General features: G+C 48.4%; 1 long non-coding RNA gene across 1 annotated transcript in view; it reads left to right on the top strand.

Moving 5' to 3' along the window:
• The first annotated feature begins 475 nt into the window (after positions 1-475).
• The window catches only part of LOC134928488 (uncharacterized), a 28,888-nt gene continuing 4,649 nt past the window's right edge, over positions 476-24,714 (top strand). Inside the window, exons 1-2 of the long non-coding RNA XR_010177938.1 lie at positions 476-823; positions 987-1,173. This is a non-coding gene — a long non-coding RNA (uncharacterized LOC134928488). The remainder of the gene's footprint in view (positions 824-986; positions 1,174-24,714) is intronic.

The raw sequence follows: 24,714 nt of genomic DNA, 5'->3' as shown, positions 1-24,714 counted from the left end.
ACACAGAATCTGTGTCATAAGTATCTTCTGTGTATTATTGTAATCATTAATGACAAGGGAGTAATGACAGGGGAGGCACTGCCTCCCCTGACTGCACGTCCCTGACACACACACAGTACACCAACACACCCACCACTGCTGAATATATACACATGCAGTACACACACCACCACATAAACACACACCACTGCTGCATATATACACACAGTACACCAACACACCCACCACTGCTGAATATACACATACAGCACACACCCCACCACATATAAACACACCACTGCTGCATATACACAAAGTACACACACCACCACATATACACACACACACAGTACACACTACATAAACATTCAGTACCAGGCTTCCTGCAGCAGCTGCAGCTCCTCGTGTAGTCTGGGGGCGGAGCTTGTGACAGGCTCAGGACCCCAGAGAAGGAGACACTGGAGGGGAGGGGTGGCCACCGCACTGCCTGCACGGCCATAGGCGTGCGGACTGCGCACGGGGGTGCCTGGTGCGCACAGGCACCCCCTAATGTGCGGCACCCCCCACACCTGCTGCAGCACAGTGGAGTAGAGCCCACCGCCGAGTCCAGCTTGCTGCTCTGTATGCAGTGACTGAGGTCCCGTGCCGTGCCGTGTCCTGCCCTCTGCCCCTACCAGGCAGTTCCTGCTGATATGGAGGGTTTTTCTCTCAAAGTGGGCGTGGCCACGGGGGTCCGCGATTAGGCCACACCCCCAACTTTCCCTGGACCCGGCGATCTGTGTGCAGCCCTGCAGTTGGATATCTAACAGCAGCAATCCCATGAAGCCCGGCCAGGAAGGAGAAGGTAAGTTGTGTCAGTGTATCTGACAGTGTGTGTTAGAGTGTGTGTATGTGTTACTGTGTCTGTGTGTCAGCAGACTCGGCAACATAGGGGTGCAAAGAGTACACCCGTGTTCTGAGGGGCCCCGCGGTTCTGACCCCACCCCCATCTTCTATATCTTGTGTAGCAGCCATACATGATCCATGAGGAGCAGGAGGAACACTACCCGGCTGGAACAGTCGTGACTGGAACCGCAGCATGACAGAAGAGCGGCAGGAGGAGGCAACCGGGCACAAACTGCAACATTGCCAATTCCACACAGCAAATGCAGGCACCCTCCCCACCCATGAGGCAAGTGACACAGACACAGTGTGGTAAGTGCCAGAATATTTTTACTATATCTCCATCTATCTAATTGTAAAGCGCAACAGAACATACTGTGCTTTATAAGAAGCTGCAAATAAATAAAATAAATATCTTTCCCTTCCCCTCTCTCGTCCCCCCTATCTCCCTATCTTTACCTCTCTCTCCCTCCCCCCCACCCCCCTCTCTATCTCCCCCACTCTCCCTCCCTCTCTTTCTATGGATTACATATTGAATGTGATCTGGGCGGGATCTTACCGCCCAGGATCACATTGCAATATGCGATCCCTTCGGGTAACCGCGATGCACTGAGGCATTTCTAGCTGAAGGTTCTCGGGGATCCCAGCCGGATCTGCTGTACCTGATCTGTAGCCCATAGGTTACAATGGGCTACTGCAGTCAAATATTGCAGTAGCTGCAGGGAACAATATCGGAAATGTGAACATTCCCGATATTGATACATTGGGCAGCATTGCATCCCCCCATAGAAATCTATGGGGGATGCGGCTGCGGCGGAAATGGAGGGATTACTGTAGGTTTCTCCGATACCTGCTGCAATCCCTCCTTTATACATACCAGGGAAACGTAATACTTGCGGCTAACCCCCAAAAACGGGTGTTTTTTGGGGACATAGCCGGAAATATTTTTTGATAAATGGGCCCCTCTGTCTCTCTCCTTCTCCGTAACCTATCCCCCCTCCTTCTCCCTTCTTTTCTCCCCCCCCCCCCCCTCCTCTCTTCCGGGAGGGGGGGGGGGGGGATCTCTCTCCCCCTTTCTCTCTCGGTGGCCGAGGTGCCAGCTGACCTGCAGTCATTTACTTCTACCACTGTCTACTATTATGCCTACTGTGTGACATAATATGAATTTCGTCTCATACCATGTGGCGTAAGGTGAATTTGAATCATACTGTGTCGCGTAATGTGGAATTCATCTCATACCGTGTGGCGTAATGTGAATTTTGGCTCATACTGTGTGGCACAATGTGAATAATGGGCACTACTGTCAGTAGCTGGTGAGCATGGGGACATGTATGACAAATGCTAGTGTCTTACAGAGGATTCTTATGGCATAGAAAGAGGCAGATGTGGCTGTGATGGAACATGTGTATATTTTAAACTGTGCTTGTGTTATATTAAAACTCAAATGTTCAGCCCCCTATATCTCCCGTATTTTTCAGAATGTCCCACTAAGAATTAGGGTGTAGGTGCTTGGGGGGTGCAAGGGGTGGGGGGTGCATATGCACCTAGGCCCACAACTCTCTAGTTCAGCCGCTGGGTCAGGGATAGGTTGGGGAAGTGTAAGCAGCGATAGGGTGCAACGGAAGCTAGGACTGAGGGTTATGCCGTAGCGGACAGTCAGTATCGGCCGGTGGTCACATCATTATGTATCATTTTATTTCTCTGGGGTGTATTATATCTACTTTATTATTAGGAACTAGGGATAAATTAGATTAAGCTATGTGATTTTACTGAAAGAATGTGAAATAGTGCTACATATGTTCCTGGGCGGTGCTGGTGCTAGACATGCCCAAAAGGCGGTGCTAGACACGCCCAAAAGGTGGTGCTAGACACGCCCCTCCTGCGGTGCACCACCTAATAAAATTAGCTGCGCATGCCTATGTGCACGGCTCAGAGAGTGCCGGAGCTGGAGGAGGCAAGGTGGTAGGGGAGAGAGGGCAGCCGCTTCCGATAGCACATACCCTCCAACATTGTACACATAAAAAAAGGTACAAATCCAAAAAGGGGGCATGGCCACAGGTAAAGGTGATGTGGCCACGCCCCCTTTTCCTATACATACAATGGAAGTTTGGGGAGCCAAAAATCGGTACAGACCATAAAAAAAGGTCCTGCATCTGCTAGAAAGGTACAGTTGGAGGGTATGGATAGCAGTGTGTGACAGGAAAAACAGGATTTTATTACCTACCGGTAAATCCTTTTCTCCTAGTCCGTAGAGGATGCTGGGGTCCACTTCAGTACCATGGGGTATAGACGGTTCCGCAGGAGGCATGGGCACTCTAAGATTTTTCAAAGGGTGCGAACTGACTCCTCCCTCTATGCCCCTCCTCCAGACCTCAGTTATAGGAACTGTGCCCAGGGAGACGGACATTTCGAGGAAAGGATTTACTTTTATATTAATGGTGAGATTCATACCAGCTCACACCTCAACCATGCCGCACAACATGGCATTTAACATAACACACGCCAACAGGCATGGACCATTTGCAGCAACATGCTGAAAACAAATTTCTCTGACGTCCTAAGTGGATGCTGGGACTCCGTAAGGACCATGGGGATTAGCGGCTCTGCAGGAGACTGGGCACAACTAAAGAAAGCTTTAGGACTACCTGGTGTGCACTGGCTCCTCCCACTAAGACCCTCCTCCAGACCTCAGTTAGATTCTTGTGCCCAGCTGAGCTGGATGCACTCTAGGGGCTCTCCTGAGCTCCTAGAAAGAAAGTATATTTTAGGTTTTTTATTTTACAGTGAGATCTGCTGGCAACAGACTCACTGCAGCGAGGGACTAAGGGGAGAAGAAGCGAACCTACCTAACTGGTGGTAGCTTGGGCTTCTTAGGCTACTGGACACCATTAGCTCCAGAGGGATCGACCGCATGGAACCGGCCATTGATGTTCGGTCCCGGAGCCGCACCGCCGGCCCCCTTACAGAGCCAGAAGCAAGAAGAGTCCGGAAAATCGGCGGCAGAAGACATCTGTCTTCACCAAGGTAGCGCACAGCACTGCAGGTGTGCGCCATTGCTCCTCATACACACTTCACACTTCGGTCACTGAGGGTGCAGGGCGCTGGGGGGGGGGGCGCCCTGAGCAGCAATAAAAACACCTTGGCTGGCAAATATATCACAATATATAGCCCCAGAGGCTATATATGTGATAAATACCCCTGCCAGAATCCATAAAAAAGCGGGAGAAAAGTCCGCAAAAAAGGGGCGGAGCTATCTCCCTCAGCACACTGGCGCCATTTTCTCTTCACAGTGCAGCTGGAAGACAGCTCCCCAGGCTCTCCCCTGTAGTTTTCAGGCTCAAAGGGTTAAAAAGAGAGGGGGGGCACTAAATTTAGGCGCAATATTGTTTATACAAGCAGCTATTGGGGGAAAAATCACTCAGTTATAGTGTTAATCCCTGCATTATATAGCGCTCTGGTGTGTGCTGGCATACTCTCTCTCTGTCTCCCCAAAGGACTTTGTGGGGTCCTGTCCTCAGTCAGAGCATTCCCTGTGTGTGTGCTGTGTGTCGGTACGGCGGTGTCGACATGCGGGATGAGGAAGGTTACGTGGAGGTGGAGCAGAGGCCGATAAATGGGTTGTTGCCCCCTGTGGGGCCGACACCAGAGTGGATGGATAGGTGGAAGGTATTAACCGAAAATGTCAACTCCTTACATAGAAGGCTGGATGACGTATAACAGCTGTGGGACAGCCGGCTTCTCAGACCGCGCCTGCCCAGGCGTCTCAAAGGCCATCAGGGGCTCAAAAAAGCGCCCTTTACCTCAGATGGCGGACACAGATGTCGACACGGAGTCTGACTCCAGTGTCGACGAGGTTGAGACATATACACAATCCACTAGGAACATCCGTTACATGATCTCGGCAATGAAAAATGTGTTACGCATTTCTGACATGAACCCAAGTACCACATAAAAGGGGTTTTATTTTTGAGGAGAAAAAGCAGCCAGTGTTTTGTTCCCCCATCAGATAAATGAATAAAGTGTGTAAAGTAGCGTGGGTTCCACCGATAAGAAACTGGTAATTTCTAAAAAGTTACTGATGGCGTACTCTTTCCCGCCAGAGGATAGGTCACGTTGGGAGATATCCCTTAGGGTGGATAAGGCGCTCACACGTTTGTCAAAAAAGGTGGCACTGCCGTCTTAGGATACGGCCACCTTGAAGGAGCCTGCTGATAAAAAGCAGGAGGCTATCCTGAAGTCTGTATATACACACTCAGGTTATATACTGAGACCTGCAATTGCCTCAGCATAAATAGTGCTGCTGCAGCATGGTCTGATACCCAGTCAGATAATATTAATACTCTAAGACAGGGATAATAGTTTGCTAACATAGAGCATATTAAAGACGTCGTCTTAGATATAAAGGATGCACAGAGGGATATTTGCCGGCTGGCATCCAGAATTAATGCAATGTCCATTCTGCCAGGAGGGTATTAGAAACCCGGCAGTGGACAGGTGATGCTGCCTATAACAGGCACATGGAGATTCTGCCTTATAAGGGTGAGGAATTGTTTGGGGATGGTCTCTGGGACCTCGTATCCACAGCAACAGCTGGGAAGAAAATTTTTTACCTCAGGTTTCCTCACAGCCTAAGAAAGCACTGTATTTTCAGGTACAGTCTTTTCGGCTTCAGAAAAGCAAGCGGGTCAAAGGCGCTTCCTTTCTGCACAGAGACAAGGGAAGAAGGAAAAAGCTGCACCAGCAGCCAGTTCCCAGGATCAAAATTCTTCCCCCGCTTCCTCTGAGTCCACCGCATGACGTTGGGGCTCCACAGGTGGAGACAGGTGCGGTAGGGGCGCGTCTCGGGAACTTCAGGGACCAGTGGGCTTGCCAACAGGTGGATCCCTAGGTTCTGCAAATAGTATCACAGGGATACAGGCTGGAGTTCGAGGCGACTCCCCCTCGCCGTTACCTCACATCAGCCTTGCCTGCTGCCCTCGGAGAAAGGTAGTACTGGCGGCAATTCACAAGCTGTACTTCCAGCAGGTGAAATCAAGGTACCCCTCCTTCAACAAGGCCGGGGTTACTATTCCAAAATGTTGTGGTACCGAAACCAGACGGTTCGGTGAGACCCATTCTAAAATTGAAAGCCTTGAACACTTATATACGAAGGTTCAAGTTCAAAATGGAATCGCTCAGGGCGATTATTGCAAGCCTGGAGAATTTCATGGTATCACTGGACATCAAGGATGCTTACCTGCATGTCCCTATTTACCCTCTTCACCAGGAGTACCTCAAAATTGTGGTACAGGATTGTCATTACCAATTCCAGACGTTGCCGTTGGTCTGTCCCCGGCACAGAGGTATTTACCAAGGTAATGGCCGAAATAATTATCCCGTACTTGGACGATCTCCTTATAAAGGCGAGGTCCAGGGAGCAGTTGTTCGTCGGGGTAGCACTATCTCGGGAAGTGCTACAACAGCACGGCTGGATTCTGAATATTCCAAAGTCGCAGCTGGTTCCTACGACGCGTCTACTGTTCCTGGGTATGGTTCTGAACACAGAACAGGATAAAAAGGGTTTCTCCCGGAGGAGAAGTCCAAGGAGTTGTCGTCTCTAGACAGAGACCTCCTAATACGTATACAGGTGTCGGTGCATCAATGCACGCGAGCCCTGGGAAGGATGGTAGCTTCTTACGAAGAAATTCCATTCGCCAGGTCCCATGCAAGGATTTTCCAGTGGGATCTGTTGGACAAGTGGTCCGGGTCGCATCTTCAGATGCATCGGCGGATAACCCTGTCTCCAAGGGCCAGGGTGTCGCTGTTGTGGTGGCTGCAGAGTGCTCATCTTCTAGGGGGCCGCAGATTCGGCATACAGGACTGGGTCCTGGTGACCACGGATGCCAGCCTTCGAGGCTGGGGGGCAGTCACACAGGGAAGAAACTTCCAAGGCTATGGAAAAGTCAGGAGACTTCCCTTCACATAAATATTCTGGAACTAAGGGCCATTTACAATGCCCTAAGTCAGGCTAGACCCCTGCTTCAACACCGGCCGGTGCTGATCCAGTCAGACAACATCACGGCGGTCGCTCATGTAAACCGACAGGGCGGCACAAGAAGCAGGATGGCGATGGCAGAAGCCACAAGGATTCTCCGATGGGCGGAAAATCATGTGTTAGCACTGTCAGCAGTGTTCATTCCCGGAGTGGACAACTGAGAAGCAGACTTTCTCAGAAGACACGACCTCCACCCGGGAGAGTGGGGACTTCATCCAGAAGTTTTCCAAATGATTGTACACCGTTGGGAAAGGCCACAGGTGGACATGATGGCGTCCCGCCTCAACAAAAAGCTACAAAGATATTGCGCCAGGTCAGGGGACCCTTAGGCGATAGCTGTGGACGCTCTGGTAACACCGTGGGTGTACCAGTCGGTGTTTGTGTTCCCTTCTCTGCCTCTCTTACCCAGGGTAATGAGAATAATAAGAAGGAGAGGAGTAAGAACTATACTCATTGTTCCGGGTTGGCCAAGAAGAGCTTGGTAACCAGAACTCCAAGAAATGATCTCAGAGGACCCATGGCCTCTGACGCTCAGACAGGACCTGCTGCAGCAGGGGCCCTGTCTGTTCCAAGACGTACCGCGGCTGCGTGTGACGGCATGGCGGTTGAACGCCGGATCCTGAAGGAAAAGGGCATTCCGGAGGAAGTTATCCCTACGCTATTTAAAGCTAGGAAAGAAGTGAACGCAAACCATTATCACCGCATATGGTGGAAATATGTTGCGTGCTGTAAGGCCAGGAAGGCCCCAAAGGAGAAATTTCAGCTATGTCGATTTCTGCACTTCCTACAGTCAGAGGTGACTATGGGCCTAAAATTGGGTTCCATGAAGGTCCAGATTTCGGCTCTATCGATTTTCTTCCAAAATAAAACTGGCTTCACTGCCTGAAGTTCGGACTTTTGTTAAGGGAGTGCTGCATAGTCAGCCCCCGTTTGTGCCTCCAGTGGCACCGTGGGATCTCAACGTGGTGTTGGATTTCCTGAAGTCGCATTGGGTTGAGCCACTTAAATCCGTGGAGCTACAATACCTCACGTGGAAAGTGGTCATGCTGTGGGCCGTGGCGTCGGCCAGGGATGTATCAGAATTGGCAGCTTTGTCATACAAAAGCTCTTATCTGTATTTTATATGGATAAGGCGGAATTGAGGACTCGTTCCCAATTCCTTCCTAAGGTGGTATCAGTTTTTCATGTGAACCAACCTATTGTGGTGCCTGCGGCTACTTGGGACTTGGAGGATTCCAAGTTACTGGACGTAGTCAGGGCCCTGAAAAGTATATGTTTCCAGGACGGCTGGAGTCAGGAAAACTGACTCGCTATTTATCCTGTATGCACCCAACAAGCTGGGTGCTCCTGCTTCTAAGCAGACAATTGCTCGCTGGATCTGTAGCACGATTCAACTTGCACATGCTGCGGCTGGACTGCCGCACCCTAAATCTGTAAAAGCCCATTCCACGAGGAAAGTGGGCTCTTCTTGGGCGGCTGCCCGAGGGGTCTCGGCTTTACAACTTTGCCGAGCTGTTACTTGGTCGGGTTCAAACATTTTTGCAACATTCTACAAGTTTGATACCCTGGCTGAGGAGGACCTAGAGTTTGCTCATTCGGTGCTGCAGAGTCATCCGCACTCTCCCGCCCGTTTGGGAGCTTTGGTATAATCCCCATGGTCCTTACGGAGTCCCAGCATCCACTTAGGACGTCAGAGAAAATAAGATTTTACTCACCGGTAAATCTATTTCTCGTAGTCCGTAGTGGATGCTGGGCGCCCATCCCAAGTGCGGATTGTCTGCAATACTTGTTTATAGTTATTGCCTAACTAAAGGGTTATTGTTGAGCCATCTGTTGAGAGGCTCAGTTATATTTCATACTGTTAACTGGGTATAGTATCACGAGTTATACGGTGTGATTGGTGTGGCTGGTATGAGTCTTACCCGGGATTCAAAATCCTTCCTATTTGTGTCAGCTCTTCCGGGCACAGTATCCTAACTGAGGTCTGGAGGAGGGTCATAGTGGGAGGAGCCAGTGCACACCAGGTAGTCCTAAAGCTTTCTTTATAGTTGTGCCCTGTCTCCTGCGGAGCCGCTAATCCCCATGGTCCTTACGGAGTCCCAGCATCCACTACGGACTACGAGAAATAGATTTACCGGAGCGTAAAATCTTATTTTAACACAACTTGTGTAACTATAATGAACAAACTGCAGGTAAAGTACGCACTGGGTCGGGTGCCCAGCATCCTCTATGGACTAAGAGAAAAGGATGTACCAGTAGGGCGGGAGAGTGTTGATGACCCTGCAGCACCGATTGACCAAACTTGAGGTCCTCATCGGCCAAAGTGTCAAACTTATAAAATTTAGAAAATGTGTTTGACCCTGACCAAGTAGCCGAGACGCCCCGGGCAGCCGCCCATGATGAGCCCACTTTCCTAGTAGAATGGGCCTTCACCGACGTCGGTACCGGCAAGCCTGCCGTAGAATGAGCGTGCTGAATTGTCCCCCTGATCCAGCGCGCAATAGTCTGCTTAGAAGCAGGACACCCAATCTTGCTGGGAGCATACAGGACAAACAGAGCCTCTGTTTTCTGTAACCGAGCTGTTCTTGCGACATAAATCTTCAAAGCTCTAACCACATCTAGAGACTTTGACTCAGTGAAAGTGTCAGTAGCTACTGGCACCACAATAGGTTGGTTTATGTGGAAGGACGAAACCACCTTTGGAAGAAATTGTTGACGAGTTCTTAACTCTGCCCTATCTTCATGGAAGATCAGGTAAGGGCTCTTGTGAGACAAGGCCCCCAACTCAGACACCCGCCTTGCGGCTGCCAAGGCCAAAAGCATCACCACTTTCCAAGTGAGAAACTTCAATTCTATTTCCTGCAGAGGTTCAAACAAATCTGATTGAAGGGACTGCAACACCACATTTAGGTCCCATGGTGCCACCGGAGGCACAAATGGAGGCTGGATGTGCAGAACCCCTCTCACAAACATCTGAACTTCTGGAAAGGAAGCCAATTGTTTTTGAAAGAAAATTGATAAGGCCGAAATCTGGACCTCGATTGACCCCAATCTAAGGCCCGCATCCACACCAGCCTGCAGAAAATGGAGAAAACGTCCCAACTCAAACTCTTCCGTAGGAGCCTTCTTGGATTCACACCAAGACACATATTTTCTCCAAATACGGTTGTAATGTTTAGACGTTACTCCTTTCCTGGCCTGAATAAGAGTGGCGATGACTTCCTTGGGAATACCCTTTCGGGCTAGGATCCGGTGCTCAACAGCCATGCTGTCAAACGTAGCCGCAGTAAGTCTTGATACACACACGGCCCCTGCTGTAGTAGGTCCTCTCGAGGAGGAAGAGGCCGAGGATCTTCTATGAGCAACTCCCGAAGATCTGGATACCAAGCCGTCCTTGGCCAGTCTGGGGCAATGAAGATTGCTCGAACTCTTATTATTTTGAGAACTTTGGAATCAGTGGAAGTAGAGGAAATACCGACCGAAACACACACTGGGTCACCAGTGCATCCACTGCTATTGCTTGAGGGTCTCTCGACCTGGAACAATATCTCTGAAGCTTCTTGTTTAGACAAGATGCTATCATGTCTACTTGAGGAACTCCCCAAAGACTTGTCACCTCTGCGAAGACTTCTTGGTGGAGGCCCCACTTTCCTGGATGGAGATCGGGTCTGCTGAGGAAGTCTGCATCCCAGTTGTCCACTCCCGGAATTAAAATTGCTGACAGAGCTATTTCATGTCTTTCTGCCCAGAGGAGAATCTTTGTCACCTCTGCCATTGCCGCTCTGCTTTTCGTTCCGCCTTTCCTGTTTATGTACGCGACTGCTGTTACATTGTCCGACTGGATCTGCACGGGATGATCTTGAAGAAGATGTACCGCTTGTAGAAGGCCGTTGTAAATGGCTCTCAGTTCCAGAACATTTATGTGAAGGCAGGCTTCCTGACTTGACCATTTTCCTTGGAAGCTTTCCCCCTGTGTGACAGCTCTCCAGCCTCGGAGACTTGCATCCGTGGTTATTAGGACCCAGTCGCGAATCCTAAACCTGCGTCCCTCTAGTAGGTGAGAACTGTGTAGCCACCACAGAAGCGAAATCCTGGCTTTGGGGGACAGGATTATTTTCCGGTGCATGTGTAGGTGGGATCTGGACCACTTGTCCAACAGGTCCCACTGGAATACTCTGGCCTGAAATTGGCCAAACTGTATGGCCTCGTAGGCCGCTACCATTTTCCCCAACAACCGAATGCATTGATGGATCGACACGCTTGTTGGTTTCAATATTTCTTTGACCATTTTCTGGATTTTCAGAGCCTTTTCCACTGGAAGAAATACTCTCCGTACTCTGTGTCCAGAATCATCCCTAAAAAGTATAATCTTGTCGTCGGTTCCAACTGCGACTTTGGAGAATTCATGATCCAACCGTGTTGTTGGAGTATTGACAGGGAGAGTGTGATGTTCTGCACCAACTGTTCCCTGGATCTCGCTTTTATCAGGAGATCGTCCAGATAAGGAATTATATTGACTCCTTTTTGACGAAGGAGGACCATTATCTCCGCCATCACCTTGGTGAATACCTTCGGTGCCGTGGAGAGTCCAAACGGCAACGTCTGGAACTGGTAATGGCAATCCTGTACTGTGAATCTCAGATAAGCTTTGTGAGGAGGATAAATGGGAACATGCAAGTAAGCATCCTTTATGTTTACTGACACCATGAAGTCCCCCTCCTCCAGGCTGGAAATCACTGCCCTCAGGGATTCCATCTTTAACTTGAACCTTTTCAGTTAGAGATTCAAGATTTTTAAGGTTTAAAATCGGTCTGACCGTGCCGTCCGGCTTCAGAACTACGAAGAGGCTTGAATAAAAACCTTCTCCTTGCTGTGAGAAGGGTACCAGGACAATGACCTGATCCTGACATAATTTTTGAATTGCCGTTGTTACTGCCTGTCTTTCTGGAAGATGTCTTGAAACTCTAGTTTGTACCCATGGGACACTATTTGTAAGACCCATGGGTCCAGGCCAGATTGAATCCAGATTTGACTGAAAAGTTTCAGACGTGCTCCCACCCGAGTGGACTCCCGCAAGGGAGCCCCAGCGTCATGCTGCAGATTTGGCAGAAGCAGGGGTGGACTTCTCCTGCGATCCGGGAGACGCTGCGGATTTCTTTCCTTTTCCCCTTCCCCTACCTGCAAAAAAGGGGGAACATTTGGCCTTTTTATATTTGTTGGGCCGAAAGGACTGCATGTGAGAGTGATGTGTCTTTTTCGCCGGTGTAGGAGCATAAGGCAAGAATGTCGACTTACCTGCGGTAGCCACCGAGACTAACGTATCCAGCCCATCACCAAACAAGGCCTTACCTTTATACGGGAGAGCCTCCATATTTCTTTTGGAATCTGCATCAGCATTCCACTGGCGAATCCACAAAGCTCTCCGAGCCGAAACTGCCATGGTAGCGGCTTTTGAACCCAAGAGTCCAATATCCTTCATAGCTTCCAGCATGTATGCGGCAGCGTCTTTGATATGACCTAACGTTAGGAGTATCTCGTCTCTATCAACCGTGTCAATTTCCGATGACAAGTTATCTGACCATTTTTCAATAGCACGACTCACCCACGCGCAAGCAATGGTGGGTCTGAGCAGCGTACCATTGGCCACAGAAATAGATTTTAACTTAGTCTCCATTTTGCTGTCTGCCGGCTCCTTTAGTGAAGCCATCCCAGGAGCAGGGAGAATCACCTTTGTTTTTAACCTTGACAGTGCACTGTCTAACACCGGGGGTGACTCCCATCTTTTCCTGTCCTCTAATGGGAAAGGATAAGCAATCTGAATCCTTTTGGGAATATGAAATTTATTTTCAGGATTCACCCAAACTCCCTCAAAAAGAGTATTTAGCTCGTGGAAAGGAGAGAAAGTTACCTTACATTTCTTTTCCTTATAGAAATAAGCCTTCTCCTGAGGTACAGTAGGGGCTTCCGTAACTTCTAAGACCTCCTTTATAGCAACAATCATATATTGTATGCTTTTTGCCAATTTGGGATCTATCCCCCTGGAATCACTATCGTCGACACAGGAATCAGAGTCCGTGTCGGTATCAGTATGTACAATGTTTGCAAACGGTCTCTTATGTGACCCAGAGGGGGCGCCTGTGGATGAGAAAGCAGAACACTGAAAAATCACATCTTCCACTGATTTTCTCCAGCATTCTGCATGAGACTCAGACTTATCTAATCTCCTACTGATATGATTCACACTATCACGTATTTCTTTCAACCATTTAGGCTCGTGGTGTGCCGGCAGCGCCACCACATTGCAACTCTGTGTCCCTAAAATGGCTCCCTCAGGGGAAGAACTCCCTGCCTCAGACATGTCACACACGTGCACAAACACACCACAGACACTCATGGACTTATAGGGGACAGACCCACAGTAAAATCTGTCAGAAGGACACAGATAGGATCAGCCAGTTCACAAACCCAGCGCCATTAACACAATGCCTGTGAAACATAAAATGCCCACTGACATGCAGCGCTTTTTTATAATGTAAATACACACTATAAAGTGCCAATTTCACTGTGGCCCCCCCCCCTGTTTTGCACCCTGATACTTGTATTCAGTAGTGGAGGAGGACCAGCGTTGTCTCTGCAGCCTGAGGAGAGAGAGAAAAAATGGCGCTGAGCAGTGTGCTGGCTGACTGAGGAGGAAGCTCCGCCCCCGCAATGGCGCATTTCTCCTCAGAGATTCTGATAACTATATTTATACTGGCGGGGGTAGGGCTGTGCCTCAGCATCTTATGCCCCTATTCTACCAGTTTTATAAGGTTTCATGCTGCCCAGGGCGCCCCTTCCCCCACACCCTGCACCCTGCAGTGCCTGTGTTGTGTGGGCAGTATGGAGCGCTGCACTCCCGCCAGACGCGCGGTACCTTTAGCCGTCACTATGATTGAAGATCTCTCTTCTAACACTCACCTGTCTTCTGACTTCTGGCTCTGCAAGGGGGGTGACGGCGTGCTGTGGGAGAGAGCATCTAGGCACAGCTAGCGTTCAGTACCCTTCAGGAGCTAATGATGTCCTGTCAGCCAGAAGCAGAGCCATGAAACTATTCAGGAAGTTGGTTCCTACTTCTGCCCCCTCAGTCCCACGAAGCAGGGAGACTGTTGCCAGCAGTCCTCCCTGAAAATAAAAAACCTAACTTAAGTCTTTTCAGAGAAACTCAGTAGAGCTTCCCTGGAGTGCATCCAGTCTGCCTGGGCACATTTCTAAAACTGTGGTCTGGAAGAGGGGCATAGAGGGAGGAGCCAGTTCACACCCTTTGAAAAGTCTTAGAGTGCCCATGGCTCCTGCGGAACCATCTATACCCCATGGTACTGAAGTGGACCCCAGCATCCTCTAGGACGTATGAGAAAAGTTTTTTTTCCTGTCAACGCTGTCAGTCTCCTGTGGGCCTATTTTCAATGGGAGGCCTGGAGCTGCAGCTCCATCCGCCCCATTGTTAATCCGGCCCTACATGTCTCATATTTTTGGAAACAGGCTTTTCCTCCCCCATAGAGTGCATAACAATATGCTCTATAGATTGTAAACTTGCAAGCAGGGCCTTCCGACCTCTATGTCTGTCTGTTTTTACCCAGTTTTGTTCTATTACTGTTGTTCTAATTGTAAAGCGCAACGGAATATGCTGCGCTATATAAGAAACAGTTATTAAAAAAATAAATATGTAGCATCAATGGGATAATTGCTCACCACATGGTAAGGGAGACATGTTTAGCAGATATGGGCCTGTGGTTTACATATACTGTATTTATAAAATGCACTATCACTACCGGGATCGGTATGAAATACCTCCAATCAAAATCCCGACGTTCAAAATCCCGACACCAATTGACCGATGGTCAAAATCCCGACAAGGTCAAAATACCGACATGGACAAAATACCGACATTTAAAATACAGACAAGGTCAAAATACCGACATGTAAAATGCCGACACACGTTTTCTTGTTGTTTCTTGTGTGTATGTCGACATAAGTCAACATGGACACCATATAAAGTGTACCGCGTCCCCTCGCATGGCTCGCTGCGCTCGTTACGCTCGGCACACTATTATATTCCCCCTCCAGGTCCACTGGGATGGTAAAGTATGAACACGTCGGTTTCAATGAAAAAAATCATGAAAAACTCATGTCAGTATTTTGACCTGTCGGCATTTTACATGTCGGTATTTTGACCTTGTCGGTATTTTAAATGTCGGTATTTTGTCCATGTTGGGATTTTGACCTTGTCGGGATTTTGACCATCGGTCAATTGGTGTCGGGATTTTGAACGTCGGGATTTTGATTGGAGGTAAACTGACTGCATCCCTCACTACCCGAGCATAACTCCTATTAGACGAGTAACCTTTAAAGTAGAGATGAGCGGGTTCGGTTTTACTCAGATTTACTCGGATTTACCCGAATCTCATACATATAATGCCCCAGTAGAGTGCCACATACATATAATGCCCCAGTCAGTGGTGCAAGTAGAAAAAGTGTGTGCGCGCGCGCGCCCAAAAAATGGGTGTGGCCACATGCCACACGGGGCATGGCCAGTGAAAATAGAGGCCTGATACACATATGGGGGGGCCAGCTACACATATGCCCCCAGTAGTGCAGTGACAGATACATATATGCCCCCACAGTGCCAGATACACATTACTGCCTCCACAGTGCCAAGTACACATACGCTCCACAGTGCCAGATATGCATATGCCCCCAATGCCAGATACACATATGCCCCTACAGTGCTAGATATGCCACCACGGTGCCTGATATGCCACTACAGTGCCAGATACACATATGCCCCTACAGTGCCATTTATGTCCCTACAGTGCCAGATACACTTATGCCCACACAGTGCCAGATACATATATGTCTACACAGTGCCAGATAAATATGACCCACAGTGCCAAATACACATATGCCCACACAGTGCCAAATACATACTGTATATGCCCCCCCCCCCCCCCCCCCCCAGTGCCAGATATGCCTCCCCAGTGCTGGTCACCGCAGTGCTGATGGGCTGTACCTTTGCTGTTTGAGGGGAGAAGAGCGCAGCGTGCGCCTCTTGTGCCCCTCAGTCTCCGGTGGCAGTGAGTGACAGTGTGTGTATCAGGCGCCGGTCCGGCAGTCAATCAGGAGCTGCAGCTAGGGTTGCCACCTCATGCATCATCGATTCCTGGAGATCCACCCCCTCCCCCCCAACCCCCACCCCGCACCAAGCAATGTTTAGGTAAATAACATGATTTACCATATTTATAAAATATTTTAGGTACCAACAGTCTAAATGAAACAGTGTATCTATATAAATAGGAATATAATAGTCATCACTTGGATAAATTACAGCCATTTTGCGACTTAAAACTAGATTGTGTGAAAGAGGGAAGAACCATGGAAGTGTAAGTGTTGCACACAACCTAATCAATATCAAGCTTCAACAGGTTAAACAAACAAATGCACTACTAAAAGGTGTCTGTTAGTGATTAAAAATATACATATATCTATATATAACTTGAGCCTCTATTTGTTTCATGCATGCTCATTATATTATAAATATATGTGTGACATGCCTGCTGTCAGCTCTCGTTGCTCTCTCACATGATCCGGTTGGCGTTACTTCACCACCGCTGCCTGGGGAAACGCTGAGGAAGAGCCGCCGATGGCAGCGTCACGGTAGCTTCGGCTCAGTCTGGGCTGAACACAGTCTAACGAGATTTGATGTCATCATCTCGCAAGACAGTCACTGTAGTTCACTGAGTTCCTCGGCTGCCAAGGAGCACTGCTGGTGCTCCCAGGGTCCCCTTATTCTTGGAGAATCCGGGTGAAGGGAAAAGCCTCCTGGAGGGTTGCCACCAAATCCTGGAGAATCCAGGAAATCAGGGAGAGGTGGCAACCCTAGCTGCAAATGCCGATCCGCGAGCTCTGATTGGCTCATGGGCCGGCGCCCTTAGAAACGCTGCTTCACTAGAAGTGTGCCGGGCAGACGGCAAGCGACGGGACCACCCGGAGCAGGGAGCCGAGCCGCATGCGAACGGAGAAAGAGCCACATGCAGCTCGAGAGCCGAGTGTTGGCCACCGCTGTTCTAAACATTTCCCACTCCTATCCCCATTATATAATTCAAGAGGCAATGCAATTAATACAAGTTGATGCAAATTGTTCTTCATTTTATATACTGCTTATGATTTTACATGCTGGACATGTTGCCCATATTGAAAATAAAATATTGTTAAAAAGCCGTCATTGATTCATCTGCTGTGGTCCCACCATTTCCTACAGCAGCCGCAGCTCCCATGGGTTTCTCCAAATTACCTTCCTGGCAATGGTGGCCACATGGGCAGAACGGCCCTGGCTCCCAAAGGTGATGTGAAAAGACTGCTTCTGCGATCATTTTCACTTCTTACTCATTGCAGGGGGGTTGGTATGAAATGCTGGCTGTTGGGATGACGGCGGTCAGGAGACTAACAGCGGCTTCCCAACAGTTGAAATTTCGACAAGGGCCGGTAAGTAGTCTAACTCTCCCTCTCCCCTACCCTAACCCTCCATTTTAGATGCCTAACCCTAACCTTCCCCACCTCGTAGCCTAACATTAACCCCCCCCCCCTACGGGTGGCACCTAAACCTAACCACCCCTCCCCGCACCCTAAACCTAACCCCCCGCAGCCTAACCCTAACCCCCCGGGTGGTGCCTTACCCTAACCCCCCCTCCTCACAGCCCACAACCTAACCCTCCACTGCCACACCCAAACTCTAAACCCCCCTCCCCACAGCCCGCACCCTAACCCTCCACTCCCACACCCTAATCCTAAATCCCCCCGGTGGTTGCCTAAACCTAACTCCCCCATCCCTGGCCTAGTACTTACCCACCCCGTTGTCTCGACAATCAGGAACACTACGGCCAGGATTCCGCCATCCGTGTCCTGGCCCCTTTTGGAATTCCGGTGGCGGTATCTCGTGCGCCGGGATCTTGACCAACGGGATTGTAACCGCATCCCATTGCAGGAATGGACTGCTGTCCTTGCAGTTGAGTAATGATACATCCGGGAGATCTATCATTTCGTATTGTGAATAGAGGCATTAGGAGATTAGAAATAGTGGGTCTAAAATCGGATAATTAGTAAATATGTCCCAATATGTATCCGTGCTGAAGGGGAGAGAGCTATAGATATTAAGTATAAGCAACATTCATGTCTACAAACTTTAACAAAGAAAAAGCAACAACAAAATAAATCCGTGTCCGGCCTCTCACGTCACGCCACGTATTTTGCAGATTCCACAAATTCTTTATCTCAAAAAGGAAACTTTTGCTGCTGGTGGATGGGAAATGTGTTATCAGGAGAATAAAGGAGAACATTGATATGCAAGTGGTAACAAAACACTATTTCTGGAATAGCGGGCTGGCAGATTTCCTACGCCTGAGTTATGTTCTTCCTCCACAATGATAAACACCCACATGAAGCATCGTCACTGCTCCAGCTGTAGCCTGTATAAGTCGGTGATCCGGGAGGATGCATGAGGGGGCTGACACCGTCCTGTTGGAATATCAGCCTATGTGAGCCTCCAATTACAGCCTTTCAGGATGGTACATATTGCTGATCTGGGACGAGGATTCTACATAAACACAGCAAACAATAATGAAGAGACTGAAATTATAAAGTATTAAGCCGTTTAACCCCTTTAAGGCCTCCAATGATCCCTGGTTTTCTCGTGCTGCCAATTTTCCATTAGAAATATTTCCTTGTCCGCTTAGCAACGCCAGCCGGAACCATGAAGATGTCAAAACACAGCTACAATTTAATGCTTGTTTAATCCAGTCTGCTTTATTTTCAGTGGATTTTCAGACGCAAGCCCGAGCTGCCCTTTTATTCGCAAGGTATCCGCCCGGTACTAAGCACCCTTGTCTGCAGGTTTTAGTCAGAACGTGGTGCAGTGAGGTATTGTATGGGCCTGTGATACCTGTACTGTGGTTTGTGTGCAAATCACCACCCGATTTTGGAGAGCTGCAGAAGTGTATCTTTACTCACTGCAATCATTCTGAATAATGGCTGCAGAGGCACTTCCTGTATAACAAACACTTCCTGTATGACAAAGTGGATGGCAATGATGCAACTTCCTCCATTCACATTCAACATACATCTACAGTACCAAACCTGAGAAAAATTATAATTTATAATAGCATGTTTTATTATATTTATAAGGCAGAGGAGAATTTATAATGTGTGCAGGGTGTGCGCTGTGGACACCTCGTGACTCTGGGGCCTGTGTGCACCAAACACCCAGCACCAATGGCATTTAGTTACTTGGCAGAATCTCACGTCATTATTCTGGTGATTTCTTCAGAAATATTGTGGCGATTACATATTTCTGAATAAATCACTGGAAATATGGCAGCGGCACAGTGGCAGAATGGAACAGTCTTCTCCACATCTGCCAGCAACTTTTTTACAGGGGGAGGGGGTCAAATGGAAATTTGAATGTGGACTTCCTCCTGTGATAAAACTGCCTGATATTGGGGTTTACTCTTTATTCAGACCCAGTTATTTAAAAACTGAAAAATTGCTCCTTGCACGCTGCTGAATGTTGCCATACTTCTGTGAATGTCTATCCCACATTAATATTTTTTTGGGTTCAATTAAGTCAGAATGTAATGCAGCTCTTAATAATGAATAGCCCCCCAAGGGTCTATATATTATTTGCAGTGATTGGAAAGTTTTTATATTGCCACATTTCACAGCTATATAAAATCTGCTGTCACTGCAATTTTCCAGTAAAATATCACTGTGCTGTGGTACAAGATGTCCGATCCACCTTGTGGTGAACAAGATAAGATACAGCCGTAAACTAGCGATAGTTTTACTAAGCCGCTGTTTAGCAAAGCCGCCATTGTTTGGTGGCTTTAACTGATGGATTTAAAATGGCAACTGTAATAAATGCTAAATCAGACCAACTTAGTATTTATTACTGTTGCCAATTTAATGCTCACACAACCTTAGGGAAGCGTATTTTGGGCCTAATTCAGACCTGATCGAAGATGTGTGAAAAAAACGCATATCTATAATTAAAATCTCTAACATGCGGGGAGACGCCCAGCACAGGGCTAGTCCGCTCTGCGTGCCGGCTACTGCCCCCCTCCCCCCCTCGCAAACAAGCAAAAGCATTGCACAGTGGCGATGCTTTCGCACCTGCCGAGTAGCTCACTGCCTACGCAGCCTAGTTGCGAAGGCAGACGGCCACCCGCCATGTTTTTGGCCGCAGTGTCTGCATATGATGTCACGCAGCCGCTGCGGCCCGCCCCGCAAACATTCCGGTCACGCCTGCGTTGTCCTGACCGTGCCCCGAAAACACCACCACAACGCCAATGACGCACCTCGCGATCGCCTTTGCATCTCACTGTGTGCGCACGTGCAGTGCGGCTGCTGCGCGTGCGCACACCTCACAGGGGCTTCATCTTGCGACCACTGTTGTAGCAGCGTCCAGGTCTGAATTAGGCCCTTCGCCCACAATGTGGATCATTTACAGTGGTGTCATTTTTTTTACTTTAATAAGATTACAGAAGATAATGCACTAGATATTTTCCTCTTTTTTTTATGAGTTGTATTACTTGTATTGTGTTATAGTTTATGTGAATTATGTCTACAGTGTTTGTACTACTGCAGTGTAGTGATACACAATAAATAAATGCTACTAATAATAATATAAGGTCTAACCAGAAATAAATTGGAATCACTGCGCTCCACACTATTCTTCATTGTGTGATTGACAAATAACCACAACCAGTCATAATATTAGAGACAGGCAAGGGCTGATTGGGATGGAAAACCAGCCCGGGAAATTTATGGAAGAAGCCCTGATAGGGGTGGGGTCTGATGAGGGGGCGTGGTTTTTGAGGGGGCGGGATCGCTTCTCACAGGGCAGGATTATATGCAGTTGCTGCCTTCCTTGCATCTTTTGCTGCAGTTGTGTCTGAGACCAGGGTTAGATTGGGAAGTAAAAGTGGCCCAGTAAAATTTTGTAGAGGTGGCCCAACATGGGCAGCACAAGAGGTATAACATACCGTGTAGCCATGGCAGCATCACTGGATTGCAGAGTTGCTTCACTGCAGAGATGGAAGAACAGAATGTATGAGGACAATGCAGTGTACTGAGTGCGGTGGGCTGCCTGTCATGTGGGGGGTGGAGCCACTTGACAACACACAAAACAGGCCCCACAGACATGTCGGCCTACCAGGAATCTTCTTGGTGAGCCCTATGGCCAATCCGTCCCTGGTGACAGGCAGGGCTGCCAAGAGAAATCCTGGGCCCCGGTAAAATAATTTTCTGGGGCCCGCTGCCCCCACTGGAGGGGATGTGACCACAGCATGCTGAGGGCATGGCCACTCCTCTATGGGGGCGTGTCTAGCACATCAGAAGCACCACTCATAGGAGCCATGGCATGCCTCCTAGCCAGGGCAGTAGAGAGCCTGGCTGGGCTCTGGTACTTTTCAGGGGGCATGGTTTAATCAAAGGAGGCATGGACCTGGGCCCCCACTGGGCCCCTCCAACAGACCTGGGACCAGGTAATTTGTACCCCCCCCCCCCTCTCTCAACGCCACTGGTGACAGAAAAAAGTCCTAGTCACATAGCAATGCAAATAAAATGCATTTTCTGCTAAAAAAAGGTGCCCAACGTTAGCAGAGCTGGCCAGGAGCTGCCAGCTGACTCACGCCAGACATCTCCTGCTGCATGGCATATTAAAGAAAGATGTATGAAGACACATCTGTTTGCAAGCAGAGGCAGAGGTCACATTGTTAGCGGCAGTGTGAGTGCTGTGTGCGAGAATGTTGGTTGTGCAATAGTGTTCAGCATATGTGTAAGGGGCAGTATGTGTGTCATGTGTATAAATGCATTTATAATGTGCAACATGTGTAAGGGACACTATGTGTGTCATTATGTGTATAAGGGCATTAATAATGTGCGGCATATGTGTAAGGGACATTGTGTATAAGGGCATTAATAAAGGTTGGCATTATGTGTAAGTCACATTATGTTTATAAGGACATTAATAATGTATCATGTGTAAGGGGCTGTGTGGTATTACTATATGTGTATAAATGCATTACTGTGTAAATGCATTATTGTGTGGTATTATGTGTATAAATGCATTACTAATGTGTGGTATTCTGTGTATAAGGTGCTCGACTGTGTGGCGTACTGTATAGAAAGGGCACTACTGTGTGGTCTAATGTGAATAAAGAGTAATATAGTGTGGTGTAATGTGAATAAGGAGCAATTCAGTGTGATGTAATGTGACAAAGTGGCACTACTGTAAGGAGTAACGTATATAAGGTAAAGTGGTACTACTGTGTGATGCAATCATAGGCGTGCGCAGCTAATTTTATTAGGGGGTGCACCGCAGGAGGGTCGTGTCTAGCACCGCTTTATGGGTGTGTCTAGCACTAGTTTACATTCTCTCAGTAAATCACATGGCTTAGACTAATTTCTCCCTTGCTCACTAATACTACAAATAGATATAATACACCCCAGAGAAATAAAATGAAACATAATGGTGTGACCACCGGCCGGTACTAAATATCTTCTAGGGCATAACCCTTAGTCCTAGCTGCCGCTGCACCCTATCACTGCTTACACTTCCCCAACCTATCCCTGACCCAGTGGCAGAACGAGAGAGAGTGGTGGGCCTAGGTGCCTATGCATTTCACACACACACACACACAGACACACACACACACACACACACACACACACACACACCACCCTTTGCACCCGCCAACACCTACACCCAAATTTTGAGTGGGTCATTCTGAAAAGTACGGGAGAATTAGGGGGCCGAACATTTCAGTTTTAAATATAACACAAGTAAAGTTTAAAATGTATACACGTGCCATCAAAGCCACATTGGGCTCTTTCTATGCCATCAGACCCCACCTCTGCAGGACACCAGCATTTGTCACACATGCTCTCATGCTCACCAGCTACTGACAGTAGTGCCCCTTATTCACATTGCGCCACACAGTATGAGCCGAAATTCACATTGCACCACACAGTATGAGCCAAAATTCACATAACGCCACACGGTATTAGCCAAAATTCACATTACGCCACACTGTATGAGCCAAAATTCACATTATGCCACATAGTATGAGACGAAATTCACATTATGCCACACAGTATGACCCGAAATTCACATTATGCCACACAGTATGAGACAAAATTCACATTATGCCACACAGTGTGGCCCGAAATTCACATTACACCACACGGGATGAGGCAAAATTCACATTACGCCACACGGTATGAGCCGAAATTCACATCACGCCACACCGTATGAGACGAAATTCACATTATGCCACACAGTATGACCCGAAATTCACATTATGCCACACAGTATGAGATGAAATTCACATTATGCCACACAGCATGGCCCAAAATTAACATTACACCATACGGGATGAGGCAAAATTCACATTACGCCACACGGTTTGAGCCAAAATTCACATTACACCACACGGGATGAGCCAAATTTCACATTACACCACACGGGATGAGCCAAAATTCACATTACACTAAACGGTATGACCCGAAATTCACATTACGCCACACAGTATGAGCCGAAATTCATATTATACCACACAGTATGTGTAGTACTGCCGGTATGACCGGTATGCTGGTCACATAACTACATCCCGGTGCTACCATACCCATCTCATCATTGTATATAAATACAGTTACTAAAAAGGAAAGAATGAGATCTATAAGTGCACTCTGGAAACTACTGAATGCTAATATATTTATGTAGCCCTTCTTTTCTATTTTATTTTCTCTGACGTCCTAGTGGATGCTGGGAACTCCGTAAGGACAATGGGGAATAGACGGGCTCCGCAGGAGACTGGGCACTCTAAAAGAAAGATTAGGTACTATCTGGTGTGCACTGGCTCCTCCCTCTATGCCCCTCCTCCAGACCTCAGTTAGAATCTGTGCCCGGCCAGAGCTGGATGCACCTAGTGGGCTCTCCTGAGCTTGCTAGAAAGAAAGTATTTGTTAGGTTTTTTATTTTCAGTGAGATCTGCTGGCAACAGACTCACTGCTACGTGGGACTGAGGGGAGAGAAGCAAACCTACCTGCGTGCAGCTAGCTTGTGCTTCTTAGGCTACTGGACACCATTAGCTCCAGAGGGTTCGAACACAGGGCCTGACCTCGATCGTCCGTTCCCGGAGCCGCGCCGCCGTCCCCCTTGCAGAGCCAGAAGACAGAAGAAGGAGATAAAATCGGCGGCAGAAGACTCCGGTCTTTATTAAGGTAGCGCACAGCACTGCAGCTGTGCGCCATTGCTCCCACTGCACACCACACGCTCCGGTCACTGTAGGGTGCAGGGCGCTGGGGGGGGGCGCCCTGGGCAGCAATAAGTATACCTTTTGGCAATATATACACATAATACAGTCTGGAAAAACTGTATATGTGTAAAACCCCCGCCATTTTTAGTCAGAAACAGGACAGAAGCCCGCCGCTGAGGGGGCCGGGCCTTTTTCTTCAGCACACCAGCGCCATTTTCTCTTCACAGCTCCGCTGGAAGGAAGCTCCCCAGGCTCTCCCCGGCAGTATCCTGGTACACAAAGGGTGAAGAGAGAGGGGGGGGGGCACATAAATTTAGGCGCAAAAATTTGTATATACAGCAGCTACTGGGTAAACACTGAGTTGTAGTGTAATCCCTGGGTTATATAGCGCTGGGGTGTGTGCTGGCATACTCTCTCTCTGTCTCTCCAAAGGGCCTTGTGGGGGAACTGTCCTCAAATAGAGCATCCCCTGTG

Source organism: Pseudophryne corroboree, chromosome 1, assembly GCF_028390025.1.
Source record: "Pseudophryne corroboree isolate aPseCor3 chromosome 1, aPseCor3.hap2, whole genome shotgun sequence".
NCBI lineage: Eukaryota > Metazoa > Chordata > Amphibia > Anura > Myobatrachidae > Pseudophryne > Pseudophryne corroboree.
This window is presented reverse-complemented; position numbering and strand designations above follow the sequence as displayed.